Source organism: Rattus norvegicus, chromosome 1 (assembly GCF_021556685.1).
Source record: "Rattus norvegicus strain SHRSP/BbbUtx chromosome 1, alternate assembly SHRSP_T2T, whole genome shotgun sequence".
NCBI classification, from domain to species: Eukaryota; Metazoa; Chordata; class Mammalia; order Rodentia; family Muridae; genus Rattus; species Rattus norvegicus.
Window position 1 is genome coordinate 165,555,413 of NC_141534.1, and position 15,214 is coordinate 165,570,626.

At 45.6% G+C, this 15,214-nt stretch overlaps 1 long non-coding RNA gene across 1 annotated transcript; it reads right to left on the bottom strand.

The window, feature by feature from the left end:
- Nucleotides 1-4,877: 4,877 nt before the first annotated feature.
- Nucleotides 4,878-7,601, bottom strand: LOC134483759 (uncharacterized). The gene is made up of 2 exons (XR_015652020.1): nucleotides 7,325-7,601; nucleotides 4,878-6,904 (listed from the first exon to the last, which is right to left on the bottom strand). It is a non-coding gene; the product is annotated as an uncharacterized LOC134483759 (long non-coding RNA).
- Between the last annotated feature and the right edge of the window lie 7,613 nt (nucleotides 7,602-15,214).

Consider the following 15,214-nt stretch of genomic DNA (forward strand, 5'->3'; position numbering starts at 1 on the left):
GCACTGAAAATGTACAGACATGGTCTTCTTGTCATTAGTCCCTAAGCAGCACAGTAAAAAGTGTTTACACTGCACTTGTATGTGGTAGGCACTGTAAGCACTCTAGATAGAATCTGGACTGTGTGGGAGGATGTGTATGAGCTATGTGTAAATATTATTCCATATTAAGTAAGTGGTCTTAGCATCTGTGGGTCTGGGTGACTGCTTAGGGAGGCAGGGGTGTTCTAGAACCAATCCCTCACGGATACCAAAGGAATAGTTTGTACTTACCCCTTGCTACACAATAAACTCAGTGAAAGCAGGGATCCTGTCTGTCTTGTTTCTAGGTAAATCCCCCAGAGCCAGCACAGCACAGTACTTGCAATATTAACTGAACATAATAAACTACCTGACAGATTCAATCAGTACATTGTCCCGTCAGACGGTCAAAAAAAAAAAAAAAAAAAAAGGTTTAGTGATGGGTACACAGAAACTAAGCAAAAGAAAACAAGACATAATCACCTCCAGGAAAAACTAAAATCCAAACAAGAATGGAACTGAAATCATACAGCTCCACACAGCTTGACTGCTAATTACGTGAGGCTGTGCTAGTTAAAGAACTGGAGTAGCTGTCTCTCTGGTTAGTTAGTGGCTACCCAAAGCTCCCTCACCTGAGTATCCCTGATTCTGTATCTCAGAACTTCCAGACTCAGTAACTAAAGAACCCGAGGCACACTTTTCATTTCAGCACTCAGGATACAGAGGCAGATGCTTCTCTTGAGAATGTGAGGCCAGCCTGTCTACATAGCAAGCTCCATGCAGCCGAGGTTACATAGTAACACGGCCTCTAAACACATAGAGAATAGCTCAGTGTATATCGCTGATCTTCTAAAAACTCACCTGTCAGAAACAATCTCTGGAAAGGGACTCTTTAGATGGGTTAGAGTCCTCTTCATGGCTCCTTCACAAGGTTCGCACCAGTTCAAGAGAGAGGAGCAGCTGGACTGCATGAACTACTTGCCTCTGGGATCTAGTGACACACTCTTGTCTCTGCGTCGTTTCCCACGGCCATCCTCTCCTCCCATGCCTTTCAAGCGCCCAGACTACTCGGAACAACTTCCTCCCCTCCCTCTACAGCATCGTTCTCACATTCTCTGTGCTGCTATACTTCCTACTACCAACCTTTCCCACAAATTCCCTGCGGTTAAGCTCTCCTCTCACCATAGAGCTCAGCCCTGTGGAACTGGGCACGTTTGTCCAGAAGTCGGTTCAGACACTCTCTCTTCATGAACTCCTCCCGAGGAGGGTTAGTCATCCTTGCTGTGGGTGGTACCTAGGGGAACTCTTGGTGTCCAAATCCTCACTAAGGGGCAATCACCTCTAACCCGAGTTATGTGCACCAGTCTCTATGATTCTCTTTCTCTTCATCTTCCATTACCCTTTTGCCCCACCTGGTTGATCAGTTAATCTCTGCGAGTGTTAATCTTGATTGTCAATTTGGTGGAATTGCCACAGAAACAAGTCTGGGACTACATCGGGGTGGGAGGGGCGTGGAGATTGTTTCAACTGGGTTAGTTGAAGTAGGAAGAGCAACCTTAAATGTGCGCAGCACCATCTCGTGGGCATGGGTCTGGTCCTAAACAGAAGAGCACAGGCATTCGCTGCCTCCCACTGCCTGACTGAGGGGAAGGTGTGACCAGCCACCTCCTGCTCCTGTCCTCAATGGTGGACTATATTCTGTAGAACTATAAACTGAAATAAATTAACCATTCTTTCCTCCATTTTGTCAGGGTAATCAGTCACAGCCATGAGAAAAATAACTAATACAATCTCCTGGATATCTTTAGCTCTGATCAGCAATGTCTTAATCATTACCTTTGACCAACACCTCTTATCAGGATTCCTGCAGCAGTCTCCTAAAATAAATAATAGTAATAATGATACTAATAATACTTTCCAGCTGTCAAATTCTAAGGCTTATAAAATACTACTACTACTGCTACTGCTACTGCTGCTACTACTACTACTACTGCTGTTGCTGCTGCTGCTGCTGCTGCTACTACTACTGCTGCTGCTGCTGCTGCTGCTGCTACTGCTACTGCTACTACTACTACTACTGCTACTATTACAAATAACAACAACAACAACAATAATAGTAAATAGCAGGCTCCCACCATCCTAGAGACACTGAACCACTTTTTGATCTCTTCAGCTGTCTTTTGATATGTAATTTCATTTTCCAAATGAGATATGCACACTATTCCTTAATTTTAATTCAAACATTATTTACTGACTTTGAACAATGATTCTTCTGATACCACCTTCTCCTCTATCTGCCGATATAATTAGATCTATAATTATATCACATTTTGAGTTAAGTCATAAACAGTACTTAAATATTATAATAAGGATAATCATTGAAAGTATTTGCCCTCTAAGATGCCATCATCCTTCCCAGGGCTCTGTCTCCTTTTTTTTTTTTTTTTTTTTTTTTGGTTCTTTTTTTTGGAGCTGGGGACCGAACCCAGGGCCTTGCGCTTCCTAGGTAAGCGCTCTACCACTGAGCTAAATCCCCAGCCCAGGGCTCTGTCTCCTTATAAGGTCTTGCACTTGGCCCTGCTGGGCAGGAGAGACACATAGGGACAGAGCCTGATATATGTGAGGTGAGATAGGCTGGCTATCGGCTCCTGGGCCTAAAGAAGCCCTGAGCGGTATCCAAACAGGATACCTGGACAGGTGGGTGTAGCAAGCAAAGCTAATAGAAAGCCTTCTGCAGGAGCCAAAGGCAAGAGCCCCAAAGAAACTGTAGAGGCTGGGGATTGGCAACGGCTGACAGCTAAACAGATGCTGGCCTCGTGGGCAGAGCTCTGGAGCCCTGGCAAGGACTGCACTTAAGATATTGCTTTTTTAAGGAAATATTTTAAAATTCTGTGTATATGTGTTGGCAGGTGGTATGTGCATGTGAGTGCCCGCTAAGTATGGAAGAGGATGTCAGATCTCCTAGAGCTAGTTACAGGCAGTCGTGAGCTGTTCAACATGAGCACTGTGAGCGGAACACAGTGTCCTGTGCAAGAACAGCAAACACTCTTAACTGCTGGGCCAGGTCCTGAAGGTATTTCCTGCACCGTTATTAGAAACACTAAAACACTAAGAAACAACACAATTTCCATCAGGGAATACTTCAGTGAGAGATGGCACGCTTACCGATGAGTATGACCATTAAGCCAGTCAGAGTTTAGGCAGACTCACACAGGAGACCTGCTGAGCTTAGTGGTGAAGAGAAAAATTCAAGTCAGGCAAGAAGGAAAAAACCCCAGGGGACTCTTAGTCCCATCAAGGGGAGTTCCCATTTACTGAGCATTTCCAATTAAAGGGTATTTTTCCATTCAAACTTATTTTCCCTTTATTAAAGTCCAACTTACTATTACACGGTCTGATTCTCAAAGGCAATTTTGTTCAAATAAAACATTTCCAGGTGGTTGCTTCCATCTAATACCAATGGCAATAGAGGCTTTAGAAGCCCACCAAGGGGGCTTTTATTGTTCGTAGGCACAGTTCCAGAGAGGTAGATTTCCTTATGAGGTCTTATTTGTCCTTAACAAACTCCAGAATGCAAGCAGGACTAGCAAAATCATTATGCTTCCAGAATGCCTGCCAAGTATCATCAGTGATTTGGGACTTGAGAACCAGATCACAGCCAACGAGTAGGTTCAGTCCTTTATTCAATCTCCAGGTATCTGTCTGGCTTGTTTAGGTGTCTTCCGGCTAACATCAAACTCACCCGTGTCACGTGACCCATGAGAACAGCCATGTTGATTGGACAACGGAGGCAGAGCTTGGGGTAGAGGTTACTTGTAGGAAGCTTGGAAGTGTATGGCTGTGGTGAGTAAGAGAGGCCAACAGCCAGCATGACGAGGCTAGGCTTCAGGCAGGGCACTGGTTGAGGCTGGAGAGAAGACAATGTGTAGAGGAGCACCTAGGAGACTTAACTTTTTAGTTTTAACTATGTGCATGTGCGAACATGAGTGCAGCACCGGTGCAAGCCAGAAGAGGGCGTGGGATTCTGAGGGAGATGAAGTTAGAGGCCAACGTGAGCTGCCAGATGTGGGTTGAGGGACTTGAACTGGACTCCTCAACGAGAGCAATGACTGCTCTCAAGCATTGAGCCATCACTCCAGCCCCAGCACTCCCCCCCACCCCCCCCCCCCGGAGCTGGGGACCGAACCCAGGGCCTTGCGCTCCTAGGCAAGCGCTCTACCACTGAGCGAAATCCCCAACCCCAGCACTCCCCTTCTGATGTCAGGACTGACACAGCAATCCCATGGTGGTGGTACTAATACCGTTCTCCTTTTACAAATAGGGGCCAGAGACTCCGAGAGATGGCATGATCTGCTTAGAAACAGCTGGCCTCAGAAGAGAGACGCTGAGATCCCGACTCAAGTTAGCGTGAAGGCAGAGCAGTGTTTTGCCTCTGTGACATAATGTTGTCAACATTGAAGATTGTGTATGTCTGTGAACTTTCAGGGTTATTACCAAAATACGTGAAACCAGTGTCAAGAGAGAACCAGGTTATTTTCAGTCTGTGGTCAACTGGCTCCCTTAGGAGCTGAGGTAGGCTGAGCGTCATGACCCTGGGAACATGTGAAGGAGGAAACCATTCACTTCCTGATGGACAGGAAGCAAAGAGATAAGAGACCATGGACAAGATCCCCCAAGGACCCTAGCATAGTAACTTTTTAAAAAAATCTATGTCCGCTTCCTAAAGTTTCCAGCATCTGTCAAAATAGGACTACCATCTAGACCAGTCATTCAATAAATTAGGGTTTTTTTTGGGGGGGGGCATAGAGTCATGTCACACCCAAACCATAACATACATCTGTGGTACGTCTTCTTTTTTTTTTTTTAAGATTTATTCATTTATTATATATAAGTACACTGTAGCTGTCTTCAGATACACCAGAAGAGGGCATCAGATCCCATTACAGATGGTTGTGAGCCACCATGTGGTTGCTGGGAATTGAACTCAGGACCTCTGGAAGAACAGTCGGTGCTCTTAACCGCTGAGCCATCTCTCCAGCCCTGTGGGACGTCTTCTTAATACATCTGTTTATTCTTGGAGGATTTTCATACACATATTATGATTGCTCCGATTTCTTCCAGGCCACTCCTTCATATCCCTCTTCTAGCTTCACATTATGTTTTGTTTTATTTTTTTGAGACAGTGCCCTATTATGTAGGCTAGTCTGGCTTCAATCTAGCCACCCTCCTGCTTCAGCTTCCTAAGTGGTGGGATTAATGCCTGGTGTGGTCTCAGGGAAAACTTGTGTGGATAGCAGTGGATAGAAAACTAAGAGAGGCCACATTGATATGATGCTGGGCAATAAAAAGAGAACATAGAGTGTGCAAGTGTGCAAGTGCCACAAGTGAAAGCAGAAGCTATTCCTGGACGGTGGAGGGCAAAGAGGAACACACACACACACATACAGACTCACACTCGCACATGCATGCAGACGCATGTGCTCACACACACACACACACACACACACACACACACACACACGAGCGGCTGCTCTTCTTTCGTTTGTGAGTTGAGTTTTCTTTCTCACCACTGTGTTATTTGCACAATAAGAACAATTCATGGAAAGTGTGGGGACACATGAGTTCCTACATGGCATGCCTGGAGTCAAGCATTAGACCCATCTTCCGGAGCCATCCTGACAGCAGCACTTTTGTAAAAGAAGCTGCTTCCAGACAAAGAGAGGAGAAAAGGTTACCATGTGGTCCAGGCTGGGAGGATTGGGTTGTGAGTTGCCATGGTCTAAATGGTTGCCACAGCCAATGAGAAGTTCTGACCTGGGCTGGGAAGTTCAGCTGTGACCTAGCACCTCCCTAGGGGTTTTTACACTTGATGGTGGTTGCTGTTCCCTGGTCATTTGTTGCTGGATCTTCCTGGCGGGGGCTCCAGTGTGACCCTGCTAGAGGAAGGCCTGTGTGAGATGACTGAAGGACAGGGACCAAGGTGGCCCCAGCCAGCAGACACGGAAACTACAGCAACACCTGTGTGTCGTAAGCCCCTCGGTTTTAACTATGTTTATTCAGTTACCAACACTTTCCAGATGCTGTCCATCCTCACACCCTTCCCTCTACCTGGAGTATTCTTTCTTGTGGTTCCTGACACAGCTAACCTCTGCCTGTACTACAATGCCTCATCCTTTTGCTTTCTTTTTTTTTCTTTATTTCTTTTTTTTTTTTTTTTTTTTTTGGTTCTTTTTTTTGGAGCTGGGGACCGAACCCAGGGCCTTGCGCTTCCTAGGCAAGCGCTCTACCACTGAGCTAAATCCCCAGCCCCATCCTTTTGCTTTCTTTCTTTCTTTTTTTTTTAATGCAGGGTTTTGTGGAACTCAGGTTGGCCTTCAGCTTCCAGTTTTCCTGCTTCCATCCAGAGTAGTCAGACTGTGGGTCCACACCACCACGGCAGTTTATGTGGGACTGTGGGTAGAAAGCAGGGTTCCGAGGTTAGGTGAGCACCACCAACAGGGCTAATCCCCTGCCTCCTGCCACAGTTCAGCTCCTTTCTCCAGCCTCCCTTTGGGGAATAAGTCGCTTCTTCCCTCCTCTGTCTCCAAAAGCTCTTGGTTTGCATTTTTCTCGTGATGGTTGTATTTTCTGCCATGTATTATAGTTATTCATGTCCATGTCTGGTTCTTTCACTGAGTGCTGGGCTTCTCTAGGTGGCCAAGGAACTTCTTTTATCCAACTCTAATTCCCCACACAGCATGGCCGTGTCTGGCATGTGTATGTGCTCAGTCACTAGGCGACAATGGGAGTATTCTTCCTCTTTATAGGTCATGGGCTTTCTGGGGAGAGTATTGAGATTTTAGGCAAGTGAGCAGTTGGTTTTATGTACCTTGCTTTCCTGTGCATTCTGGAAGAAGCAGGAAAAGGAAAAGAGTTAAAGGTATCTGTGGGTCCATATTCTGCAGAGTTCTGCCAGTGCTCCTGAGAGGGGGAAATAACAGGAATAATAACTGACACCCGCAGGCGCTCCCTCTCTCACCTCCATTAACCCTGCCAAGTCTCACGAAGCTCTAGGAAGTATCCCAGGAAGAAGTATATGGCTGTTGCAGCTGAGGAAACCCAACCTCAGAAAAAAATGAAGCAATATTAAATCGTCTCAACCCAGCTCTGTTGACTTCACATCCCCTTCCCTGGAACTACGGGGGTCACAGAGACTCTGCCTAATCCCCCTCCCATAACACTTTGCTAATGAAGGAAAGCAGGCTAGACTAGAACTTTTCATAAGTGTTTGCTCTGGGCCCCACTCATTAACATCATGCATGTTTACCTGTGTCCGCTCCTTTATTTCTCTGTCCAAAGCTCAGGACTCTTGCAAGCCCCTCACTTTTACTGGGTCTTGGTTTCACTTCAGTAAACAGAGGCTGAGCTAGAAGTCACATTCACTCCGGGACAGCATTTCTCTCACCCTCCTGGTGGACAACTCCCGGCTCCAACACTAGAGGCCTCCCAGACTCCAGCTGACATGATGAGGTGTGTAGCCAACACTGCAGCCTCTTCCCAGGCTGGCTGTGGAACCCAAGCCTCCTCTAGACGGCAGGGCCGCTCTGCACAAATCAAATCCAGAGCCTCATTAGTCATGTCAGATGACATAGTTAACACATGGGGAAGGCATAGCCAGTTCATCAAAAGCCCCTATGTGCTGGCTCCACCACGGAGGCTGAGGGACTACTGTATACTGAGCAGCAGCACATCGGAGGCGCAGCGCCAGAGTGCTTCCACACCGGGTTTTGATTAATCACATAGACATGCCTTTGATCGGTGCCAGGGTAGTGACCAGGGAACTTATGGGAAGGCAGGATGTTATGCTTTCGTTCCCTGAGGTCCCATAAAGCGATGAAAGATGAGGGACAGAATCACTGCTCGTTGGACATTTATTGACCATGCAGACCCAGAAAACACAAATAATTACCTGAATCAAAACCTCTTTTTCCCAACTCACTGCAAACCAGGCATGTTCCCCTGTGTCCGACCCGCCTGCATGCCTGTCTACTGAGGCATACAGCTGAGCGAAAGATGTAAGTTCTAAAAGTTCCTTGGCACTGAGAGCATCCTCAGGCTTCCTCATCCAAAGGAAGAAACCTGGAGATAACAGGGAAGGTACCCACCCTCAAAATCTCCCTGCCTCCAGCCTATCACTGCCCTGTGGACTGATGTCAGAAGTATCTACTCTTTTCAATTCAAGATACATGGAGTGAGCCAAGCATGGGGACATATGCCTTTAATCTCAGCATCTAGAGAGCTGCTGCCTGTATTATGGACACAGCTTTAACCCCAGCACTCCAGAATTTTAAGGCCAGCCTGGTCTACACAGTTAGTTCCAAACCAGCCATGGCTACATAGTGAAACCTGTCTCAAGAGAGAGAGAGAGAGAGAGAGAGAGAGAGAGAGAGAGAGAGAGAGAGAGAGAGAGAGAGAGAGAGAGAGATCCCACATAGCAAGCATTGCTCTGGTACCATAGAAAATAGAGTACGAGGTCAAATAGAGCCTTCCCCTGGGGAGTGGCAGGAGAAAAGACGGTGGGTCCACAAAAGGAACTGATATGTAGCTAATAGCTTCAAATCACATAGAAGTCAAAGCATCAGAATATGGTATCAGGAGGATTTGGGTTTAAATCTCAGCTTTCAGAGGCAGGAGAGATAGTTGAGCAGACAAGAGCACTTGCTGCTCTTGTCTCAACAAGGCAAGAGTTCTAATCCCAGCACCCACACTTGGAAGCTCACGCCACCTGTAGCTCAGGTTCCAGGAGATCTGGTGGGCTCTCCTGGCATCCTTGGGTGCCTGCACATATGCATGTGTAACACACAGGCAAATATGCGAGCACATAACTAAAAAAGAAAAACACATCTTAAAACATTTTACTTGTTAATCTCAGATGGCTGGAGAAATGGCATAGCATCTAAGAGCACTGCTGTTCTTCCAGAAGACTCGGGTTCGATTCTAAGAACCCACACAGTAGCTCACACCCATCTGTAACTCTGGTTCTAGGATTCCCTCTGCAGGCACATCACCCATAATCCATAGACATAAAATAAAAATGAATAAAAACAAAAGAATTTTTAAAGTCTCTCATTTGTATTTATGACCTTCCCTTGACTGAATTTTAATGATAGTATATTATATGGTCCTGTATGTGGCAATTGTGAAGTCCAGGAAAGTTAGCAGGCTGGAAAGTACATAGCACAAGGCTCAGCACTGATCAGGTCTAAATTAAATAAGCACCATGTCTTAGATAGGCTTTTAAAAACTGCTGTGAACAGGCACCATGACCAAGGCAACTCTTATAAGGACAGCATTTAATTGGGGCTGGCTTGTAGGTTCAGGGGTTCAGTCCATTATCATTAAGGTGGGAGCATGGCAGCATCCAGGCAGGACTGGTACAGGAGGAGCTGCTAGCAGAATTAGGCAGCTAGGATGAGAGTCTTAAGCTCACACACACAGCGACACCCCTACTCCAACAAGGCCACACCTCCCAATAGTACCACTCCCTGGGCCAGGCATACACAAACCATCACACACCAGGAAGTTGGCTCAATAGTTAAGAGCACTTGCTGTTCTTCACAAGACCTGGGCTCAGTTTCCAGCACCCACATGCCTTACAATCACCCATAACCCCAGCCCCAGTGGACCTGGTGCTCACTTCTGACCTCTGTGATTACCAGGCACACATATCATGCACATACATACCAAAGGTAAAGCATGTAAAATACATGTAAAATTAAATAAAATTGCCAACTGTAAAGTTCTGATAGGAAACTAATAAGCACCAATCAGAGGCCCTATGCTAGCCTCTGTTTTAGACACTGGACACTTCTATGGTGTGGTGATTTGAATAAGGTTTGGCCCCCATAGATTCTCGTGTTTGAATGATTGGCACATAGGGAGTGGCACTGTTAGGAAGTCTGGCCTTGTTAGAGTAGGTGTGGCCTTGTTGAAATCAGTGTGGAGAAGTGTGGCTTTGTTGTCTCCTGTGCTTAAGCTACCCCCCATGTGAGACAGTTCCTCCTTACTGCCTGCGGACCAAGAACTCTGAGCTCCTTCTTCAGCACCATGTGTATCTGCATGCTGCCACGCTTCCTGCTCTGAGGATAATGGCCTAAACCTCTGAAAGTGTGAACCAGCCCCTTACAACAATTGCCTTGGCCATAGTATCTCTCCACAGCAATGGAAACCCTAACTAAGGCAAAAGTTCTTACCAGGGTCTGGGGTATTTGCTCTGATAGGCTGGGTCACGTTTTGGTTTGAAGGAGTGCGATTCTGGGATCTGGGGTTAGAAAAGCAACAGAATGCTTTAAGTACAGCTGAATGGGCCATCCTAGGAGACGCATGGAAGACAGAGGTGCTGAGGGTGATTTGAACTGTGGAGGCCTGGCTCATCGTGAGGTTTCAGAGGAGAATGTTAGTATGTTGCCTAGAGATCGTTCTTGTGACATTTTGGTGAAGAACGAACGTGGCTGCTTTCGGCCCTTGTACAAAGAGTCTGCTTAAAGCTAAGACGAAGATTAATTCCGTTGACAAAGGAAATCTCAAAACAGCCAAGCATTGACTCTGTTTTATGGTTCACTCTTAAGAAGAGTATTTTGGCCCAAGGATCAAAATGGCAGTAGGAAGTGGAATGGACCTAAATCCTGTGTCCAAGGAGATAAACAGATTAAAGATATTAAATGGAATTAAGGAAGTGATGACTTCAGGCCAAGATCTTACCCAGTTAAGCTTCCATCTTGTGAAAAGTTTACTCCCCATGGGGCATTGTCACCTACTGTGACTTTCCAATGTGTGTGGTTAGAGGAGGGATAGTTATACCAAGCTCTGCGTTATTATGACCTGGTTCTTGTCTTCATTTAGACATAGGAGATGATTGTGTGTCAGCCGTGTTGATAATGGGTGAAGATGGTTGTCGACTTGACTATATCTGACTGAACTGCAAATCAGAAATGGGGTGCACATCTGATCACATGATCTTGAGGCAGGAGAGCAACATGCCTTTGATCCGAATCTTTTCTTTTTTAAAGGTCTTATTTTTATATTCCAAGGTTAATTCTGGCTTTCCTGAGTAAAGCTATCTTTTTTTAAACATTTATTTATTTTATTTATATGAGTACACTGTAGCTGTTTTTTAGTCATACCAGAAGAGAGCATCCCATTACAGATGGTTGTAAGCTACCATGTGGTTGCTGGGAATTGAACTCAGGACCTCTGGAAGAGCAGTCAGTGCTCTTAACCGCTGAGTCATCTCTCCAGCCCTGATCCCAATCTTGAGGCTGGAAGACAGAGGCTTTTGATCTAGATCCATACACACCTTTAATCCAGACCTTGAGGCTTAGTGGTGCTTATAAAGATCTATAATGAAAAAGACTTAAAGAAAAGCTTATGTTCAAGCATGGTGGCGTATACCTTTGATCCTAGCACTCAGGAGACAGAGGCACACAGATCTCTGAGTTCAAGATCAGTCTACAGGGCAAGTTCCAGAACAGTCAACCTTAGGCAGTGAAGGAAACCATTGAAAACAGAAAGCTGGGGAAGATGTAATTGAACAAGGGGACTATATGAGGGCCCCAGCAAGCAGCAGAACGTGGTAGCTCTGGCCATGTGGTACTGGCTTTAGAATCAAGGATGGAATTTCCCTCTGTGGCTTAGGAAAGCTGCTGAGGCCAGAGATGTATCAGGGGGGTCCCTGCTTAGAGGTCTAGAGAGTCACTGAGTGAAAAAGGTGATGAAATTTCCCTTGGAGACTAAGGAAAACAGCTGATGCTAGGCATGAAGGCCTAGAGAGGTCACTGCCTAAAGTTGTGAAGGTGAAACCCGGATTATCTTGGAGACCCAAGATGTTAGAAATGACAGAGCAGTAGGATCCCTGCCATGGAAATCTGCTCACAGAAAGTAGAACCAGCCCAAGGGGAAAACGTACTGCATTTCACAAAGCTGAAAGGAGTTGGAGATCTGAAGAGCATGACGTCAAACATGGGGATGCAGGGTTTGGAGTTTGCCCTGCTGATTTTCAGTCTTGCTTTGGGCCAGTATTTCTTCACTATGCTCCTTTCCCTTCATTTTAGAACAGTAATGTGTATCCTGTGCCATAATACGTTTGGAAGTATGTGATCTGCTTTTTTGATTTTATAGGGGATTACAGTTAAGAGATTCCATGAATCTCAGAAGAGACTTCGAACTTTGGACTTTTAAACATTTGTTGAGACTGTGACAGACTATGGGGACTTTTGAAGCTGGACTAACTGCATTTTTGCATTATGTTATGGCTACAGCCCTGTGGGGAGCAGAGAGTGGAATGTGGTGCTTTGAATAGGTTTGGCTCCCATAGATTCATGTGTTTGAAAGCTTGGCCCATAGGGAGTAGCCCTGTTAGGAGATATGGCGTTGTTGGAGGAAGTGTGTCACTGTGGGAGTCTTCCCAGTGTGTGATGTTTCCTCCTCGCTGCCTATGGATTAAGATGTTAACTCAGCTTCTTCTCTAGCACCATGTCTGCCTGTGTGCTGCCATGCTTCTTGCCATGATGATAATGGACCAAACCTCTGAAACTGTAAGTCAGCCCCAAGTAAATGCCTTCTTTATAAGAATTGCTTTGGCCATGGTATCTCTTTACAGCAATCAAAACCCTAACTAAGACACATGGGACCCTCAGGCCACCCTTGAATGAGACTCCTGCCTGTTGGGGAATAGTGGTGACCTAGCACAGTGAGTAAAGTAAGGTGAGCATGGTGGTGATGGTGCTCTAATTCCAGCACCAAGACAGGAAGATTCAAGTTCAAGGCCAGCATGAGGTAGGTGTGGAACCAGCCGAGGCTACGTACGCACTGGGACAGTCTCAAAATCAGCCAGTCAGTAAAAATAATGGCAAATTATTACAGGCCTATAGCCACAAGTCTATACAGGGTTAACAAGGAGGAAAAACAAAGGTATTTCATCTGGGAAATCAGGACAGACTTTCCTGAAGAGGTGGTGCTTGAGCCAAAGTTGAAATATGAGAATACGGTAATTTCAAAGAAAGAAAGGCACCCCATGCATGACCACACAGTTCCCTTCTGCTGTAGCTGGAGTTTTTGGGTCCCCAAAGGTTCCCATGGTAAAAACTTAGCCCTTAGTGTGGATGTATTTAGAGGTGGTACACCTTTAAGAGATGAGGCTAGCAGCTCAAATACCAAGAGTATTTGTGTAGCATTCCCTAAGGTCTTGGGTTTGAACCCTAACACAGAAATAATAATAGTGACCTATTGTCTCCTTCTTGGTGTTTATGAGCTGATATTTTCTTATTTTTTAATTTAATTCTATATTTCTCATAACAAAAGTCACTGGTCCAGCTAGGCTTAGTGGAGTATGACTGTAATTCTAGGACTTGGAAGGCAGAAGTAAAAGAATCAAGAGATCAGTAGCTCAGGGGGCTGAAGAGATGGCTTGGTAGTTAAGAGCAAGTGCTGCTCTTGTAGGGGATCTGAGGTCAGCTCATGAGCATCTATAAGTACAGCTCAAGGGGATCTGATGCCTCCATCTGGCTTCTGCTCATACCAGACAAGCATGGTGCCCTCAGGTAGATGAGGGCAAATATATACATAAAACAAAAGTAAATCTTTAAAAGTTAGGGGAAATAAGAACAAAAGATCAGCCTCAGCTATTTGGAATCTTTGAGGCCAACCTGGGCAACATGAGACTGTTTCAAAAAACCAAATAAAGCCAAGAAGAGTACAGACACCTTGAATCTCAGCACTGGGAGGCAGAGACAGGTGATCTGTGGGTTCAAGGCCAGTCTGGTCTACAGAGTGAGTTCCGGGTCAGCCAGGGCTACAGAGAGAAATCCTGTCTTGAAATAAAACAAAACAAAACAAAACACTAAATAAAATAAATGCCCAGTCCAGTCCATGGGAGTCTGAAGTCATGGCCATCTTTTTCTTCATTTCTACACCTAGAACATATCTTCTACAACGTATTTTGAGTGTCCAGTATGTGTTTATGTGAGTAAAAAGGAAGCCACACTGTAATCAAGAGGCTAATGTGTCCTGTCACCGACACAGAGGGTGCTCTATTTTCCCATAGAGGAATTGAAGTGAAGGTTATTAGAAGGGCTCTAATCTTCACCCTGAGGCAGAAGAGTGTGACATGATGGGGACCCCAGGGAGGGGACCAGGAGGATTTGATTAGAAAATGTTAATCTGTAGCCACCCATCCTGTCCCTGGCTCATACTCTGCTCTCCACTCTGCCCTGTCTGGAGGCCCTAAGACATCTAATGCGTCATTTCCCGCCAGGGTAAAACACAGACTGATGTGTGATACTTGTTCTTAGTTTTTACCATCCCCCAGGTATAGATGTCTACATCAATCAGGGTGGAGGCCTTTCCACAGGGTGGCGTTGGGAGGGGTGGGGGCTGGGGGCTGGGGGCAACTGCTTCCCACTCATAGCTTCCTGGCTCAGCTCCCAGGTGATTTTATAGCCTCTGGTTCTGAATCTGCATCTTCTGGATGCACCTCAGTTCACTTGCTACAGCATTGATGTGTGACTGCTTAACTGTGGCTGTTTCCTGGCCCAGGGATCCTGGGCTTTGGGGAGCATGGGAAAGAGACAGGAAAGAGAGCTTTCTATGAGGTAAACTTGACAGCAATAACCGAAGACCAAGGACCAACTTACATTTATAGGGTGCTTAACCATTTACAAAGCTCCAGAGAACTCTATTCATCCTTACGAGTCTGTGCGGATGTCACCTCATTTTACCAAAGGACAGCTCTCCCAGGCAGAGTGAGTTGATCCTTCCACCCACACTTGGTAAAATTTCCATTATCATCCTTATTGCCTTGTAAGAAACTTATTTGTGTGTGTATGTCACCCTCCGGTTAAGTCACCAGCTCCTTGGAGGCAGATCACTTTTCCTGTCATAAAATGTGCATTTTTTTCTAAGAAAGTAATTGTAGTGTTTATTATGCACAAATGTCTCATTAGAAAAGTAATATTCATAGTTACAATAAAAATAGTGTACATAGGGTCAGCTAGATGCCTCTAGGGTACAGAGGTGCTTGTCAAACCTAACTACCTGTGTTTGGTCCTCAGGAATCACATGGTGAAGGAAGAGAACCTACTTTTACAAGCTGTCTTCTTAACTCCACATGCATACTGTAGAGTGTGTGTGCACACACACAGAGTAAATGCAATTTTAAAAT